The following is a 6,000-nucleotide window of genomic DNA, read 5'->3' on the forward strand; positions in this document are numbered from 1 at the left end:
CCAGAAGATCCGTTTTGTGTTGCCGAGCGTATTCCGCCAGTCCTGTCAAATCTTCCGTGGGGTTGTTCTTTTCTCTAGGTAGATAGGCTGAGCATACTATTCTCTTGGCCTGAATGCTACCCCGGGGAAGTAAGTATGCTGCTACAAAGTCATAAGTACATTATACTGGAACAGGAATAGGTTAACGTTTTTGTTATAAACAATGCAAGCTCTGGGTCTACTCCCACAGGTGTTGTAAATCAACTTACCAGCGGCATTGAGTTTCATTACGTTTGTGTGGTTAACACAGGGTTCCTGAGTGAGGGCGACATCCACGGTGCCTTTCACAAAGCAACACTCCACCACAGCCGTGGCAGCCACGGCACGGTGGAGGTTTGATTGGAGAACCCTCACCCTTTCCGCCTTAGGCGCCATTTAGCCCCGGCAGCGATTTTACCCCCGACCACAACGCGGAGGGCGTTGCCGTCCTCATGCGTTACTCTGGTTAACAGCCCCACGCCCTTGCTGCACACCTCGGCCGTACCTCGGCCTCGTGAGTTCGGTGCAGAAAACCATGGCCTGGTCCCCCCAAGGTCAACATTGAGCGCCTTGACTGTGGCAGGCTTTGATCGAACCGCCGCAGTCTGGGCAATCGTTCACGGTTGTGCTGCTTTGATCACACCCGGGACAGCGGGTCCTGTCCGGGTGCAACCAATCTCCCGTTCATGATTCTGCGGTAACGGACCCTGAACCGTTGACGGGGCAGCCCCAATGCCTTTCCCCTGGTCCGTGGAAGACGGACAAGGTACAGACTCCTGCGCTCCTGTTCTGGTACTCGTAGTACAGATAATTTCTTAGTTTGTGACCAGATAATTGGTGTGGCTGTCTGCCAGATTATTATTTACTATAATTTACAATATGATAATGTTGAGACGGAACTGTAAATTCGGCTTTATATTACGCGAAAGTAAAATTTAAAAATACCGAAAAATTTCTTTAAACTGTATTTTAGATTGATTATTCTGATGCTAATTGTCTCTAAAATTATCAATACCTAATTTATTAGCACCATACATAGTTTTAGAGGACAATATTTGCGTTACGACTAAATTAAAATATAGTATACATATAATAAATAAAATCCACGCCCAAAATATTCGCTACGAACGTCGAATTCTGGAAACCAGCCCTTTACGCAATACCATAATAAACTATATAAGGCGATTCCTTTTAGTATTGTTCTTATCAATTATATAATGAAAGAAGCTGCTGATATGTACTCGGGTTAAATTAAGTTTAGTTTTCAGGTTAAATTTGTTCATTAGAAAAAAAAAATCGCTAAAACGTGTTGCAGCTTTTAATATTTTTATCATTATTGAAATTACGTATATAATTATGTACACATTGCTATTAGATTTAAGATCATAAATGAGTTACAATAATTTCTACATAACAGTAGTGATAGAATTGCATTTATAGATGAGAACCAATGTAAATTGAAATATTTAATCCGATTTATAAGACAAAACATGTTAATTTCAAATAAATACTTACTTATCATCCATTTAGCGTGCTTTTTATTTATTATTATAGATTATCTACCGAAGGGTATGATTATACATTATTTTATAGACTGTTCTAAACTAAATTGTGGGTAAAAATTTGTCTCAGGGTGTTGGTCACGAAACGAGTGAACAAAGCATTTTTAACTTCAAAACAAATTACTATTGTCGACATTCAAGATCAAATGGTGGGCGATCACATCGGAGCAAGGGCATTTCTTGCGCTGACCTGCGTTGTACAATGTAGGTACATGTGCGCCAAATTGTGATGCATTAATTCACATTCGACGTGTGACTTGGGTGTGACAGGATACCACGCGGCGAGGTCACGTTGTGACGAGAAAGTGCTTTGTAATAAATGGATAATAATCAATCAATCAGTCGCCCAGCCCAAACAGATCTTGATAGGTCTCAGTGATTCGAAGACCTGAGTTGTGCTCGTATTGTGTCAACTCTGGATTAAAACTGTATTTACTGCACTATGATATTTGCAGCGAAGCTAAAATAACACAACTTCATTCACTGTAACGGACTATGACTCATTTTTGCGGATTTGAATCCATTCATCAATAATTCATCCAATCATTCGTTCACACAATGACCTGAGGAAGTGATCTACAATATACGTCGCTGATCGATCATCTTGAGATTTTTTGTGATGTTTCAGTTTGCCCCCAGATTAAGGTTTGACGTAACCCCTCAAAGGGGTTAGATCACACTATCTCGCTAGTTGACGCGAAATAATACACCCCTCCAGGGTCGGCGCTAGCTCATGTGGCGTCTGGGTGCAGTCAATGCCCTTTCACCCTCTAGTAAGCACAGATCAAAATGGAATACTTATGATAGTTACAGTTATATTTTCCTCTGTGATCGGAAATTTGTGTGCAAATGGTGCAATTATAAATGATGTTGGGAAGCAACTACCTATTTATTTCGCTTGTGCTCGGCGCCCTCTAAGGCCCTGCGCCCGTGTGTTCCGCACACCCTGCAGCCGGCACTGGATCCACTGAACTTAATATTTGCGTTCTTTGAACTGATCAATCATTTTTAAACCTGTCCACGGGCTGATCTGGGGTACTGATTTTATAAGGTTCCAGTGCTTGGACAGATTATAGTGCCCTACCCACATAACCAAGGGCTTGACAAGGAGGGATTCAAAACTTAATTAAAAAGACATGGGACTGATCAATAATTTTGTTGTAAAGTTTAGATTTTCACTAACTGTTGAAACATAAAAAAAACCTGCAATAAAGATGTCTTTGAAATATGGCCGCGTAGCCATTAAAATATCTGTATGAACAAACCATTGATATATTGTACAAATAATACCCATTTCCGAAATAAACAATAGCCTATACAAACATTCCTGCTCTTAAAACGTTCGAGCAAAAACTCGGAAGCCATATTAATCTACCTCTAAATCATTGCCCATCCATCATACCCTATTATTTATAACAATTAAATCGTATAAAGGTATGATGTAAAAAAATATTACAAACGGACAATAGCTACCGGTCTTGATACTTCTCACATTACTCAGATGAACTTTATTGGTACTTACATTTCTGTATTGTAATAGAGTAAGTACAGTCGTTAACGAAAAGTGATTGTTTGATTAATATTGCTTTAGGCGTATCTTTGTCCACACACACGATCGCGATAATGTTCGGTGAATAAGCGATTGGACTAGTGGTCCGTGGCATACGTATACATAAAAAATGTATTAATTAAATTTAAAGACGTGATTCATCATGTTCCAAAAGTATTTTAAAATGTTCTTCCCAAAATATATTCAACTGAAAATTTTGAGGGAAAGAATTTTTTTGGAATTGAGCTCTCTATCGAAAGTTGTTCAGTACCAGTAAGAAGTCTCACGTATTATCCTTCTCGTCGTGAATTGCCTATTCACCTTTCAAAAGCGAACATTTTCCTATAATACTTCGTATGTATATTTTTTGTATGAATATTACTAAATTGATACAACGAGATTGTCACGAGCTACAACTTAACACGTGGATTGCTAAACCGAAATTACAATGCCCTGAAAAAATATTATTATAGTGTAATTACGCCATTTAGTCAGGAGAAGGAGAATATTTCCCTCCTATTAGCTTTACAATTTTCATCAATACGCTCTAACGTAGTTGCTCTCGTTTACTTTTTAATTGGCTTGAAAAAAGGAGCAGGTTCGCAATTCGACTGTATTTTTTTTGTACGCAATAACTCCGGATTTGTAATCCATTTAAATGGTTCTTTTTTTGTTGGAAAGAGGGTACCTCAGTAGTGGCTCCATTTAAATTTGAAGAAAATATTCCAAATTTAAGGGTGGCAAACTAGAGGATGAGTCCGGTTTCTCGCGCATTCTGGTAACCGATTGCAATAAAACTTGGCAAATAGATATAATTCTACGCACTTTTGAGGTCGGTTTTTTAAATACTCTGTACTGAGATTATTCAGTATCTCCTTGTTTTATTGGTCTGTGACGATGCTGACGTCCTTCATTGTCAGCTTACCTTCAAGCGCATCTCACCAGGAACCAGTAGTTCCTGGCCGTTTATGTTTAAAATTTTGAATCGTTCTCGAATTCATTTTCCTTCACTTTTTTTAACCTTGTTCTATCCATCGTCACTACCATCAAGTCTTGAAACGAGAGAGTGAAGAAACTTCACGTCGATTACTTTTAAAATTATATAGTTAGGCCCTTTTAGGGCTAGTATTGTGTATTGTGGTTATGGACCGAGATTTCTGTATTCACATTTCGGTAAGGCTAGGCTCCAGGTGTAAGCAGGACAGAGAAGGTGACCGACGAATAGGTACGGGAAGGAGTAAAAGATAGCTAAAACATCATAAATCTTGTTTGAAAATCGGAAAGGAAGTTTAGTGATCCGTGTTATACGCATGACGAATCAGATTGAAGATAAAATGAAGGCAGAGGACGACTAAGGGTAGATTTTAATCAGATAAAGAATAAAGGCTAAGAATATGCCTGATAAGGATGACGTGAACTTGGAGCGGGAGCGTAGGGCGCTGGCAGTCAGAAGTAATGTTGGTTTGCAAGGTGTACAACAAATTTTCCTCTTTAGAGCTTACTGTCAATCATTTTACACTTGCAACTATACTCAAAAGACTTACAGCGCCCGAGTGCAGTATAACGCGAAACGCGATATAAATGCGAACGGACGGTTTTCAGGCCATTATGCGTAAGCGAGTGGTGTTGCTGAGGCGCGTGCGTGGCAGCTCTAACGGCCTCCTGGCCACTGTCAGGGAGAGAGTCGACGGCCCTTTTCTGCAAGCATGGGAGGCCCTTCACATGTCAGCGAGAAGGGATTGACTAAAATTTAAATTTGTGTGTTTACTAACTTAGGCATAAGGTTATAATTATTACCAACACGATATGGAGACATTCTGAAACAAACAATTATTATTATTATTATAAAGGTTAAGAATAATTCTTTGAAGGAATGAAAAGGCATTTACACCTATAAGAACATGAGACATACCTACTCGATGGATTTATTTAATAAAGCTATCTGTATTTTTTATTTCCTACTGGAGTATAACAATGACATACTTACAACGTTATTGTATCGGTGATAGAACAATATAAGCAAGTACGTATTAATATGTGTATTGGTTTCCCACGGACTAAAGGTGTGGGCGGAGGACCTTGACAGTCGTGACTGGATTTCGACGAAATACATACTCCATCAGGGCTATACCATGTTAACTATACGTCGAGTCGGAAGTCTATAATTAAGTTAGAATGACAGGTTGGCAGAATTAAAACGTTAATTTGTAACAGCGTCCTGCAAATTACATAATTTTTTAAATATCACTAAACAATCATTATATTTTAACAGAATTGAAAGAAGGAGCAGGTTGTCAATTCGATTACGCGGTTACCCCGATATTTGTGAACTGATTTGGATTATTCTTCTCATTCAAATTGAAGAAAATATTTCACCCCCAAGAGTGGCAAATTCGGGTTTATTTGATTTCAACCAATGTCCGTTAGCCAATTTCAATAAAACTTCACAAAACAGAATATCAATAAACAAGCTGATAAGCAAACTTTAGAGTTCGATTTTGTGTTTCATTTTGTTTTGGTTTACGTTACCATCCATTTACAAATCTTTGATAAATGACTGTTGTTGTTATTTCCTAAGAAATATTGTTGAAACTGGCAATCGGTACAATCTCAATTTTGACGACTTTACAGGTGAAGAAAAAAAAAATGTTTCTTTCATTTATATGGCATCTGGTTTATTAAATAAAAATACGTAGTTTTAAAATATTTTTATTACACATGTATGTATGTCCCTACGTATTTTTATATAATAAACTAGATGCTATATACATGATTTTTTTCTTCACCTGTAAAGTTGTCAAAATTGAGATGGTACCGGTTGCCAGTTCACAGTCGAAATGTTGGTTTGGTCGCCTAAGCGAAAATATTGCA

Source organism: Hyposmocoma kahamanoa, unplaced genomic scaffold (genome assembly GCF_003589595.1).
Source record: "Hyposmocoma kahamanoa isolate Upper Pololo Valley unplaced genomic scaffold, ASM358959v1 80, whole genome shotgun sequence".
NCBI classification, from domain to species: Eukaryota; Metazoa; Arthropoda; class Insecta; order Lepidoptera; family Cosmopterigidae; genus Hyposmocoma; species Hyposmocoma kahamanoa.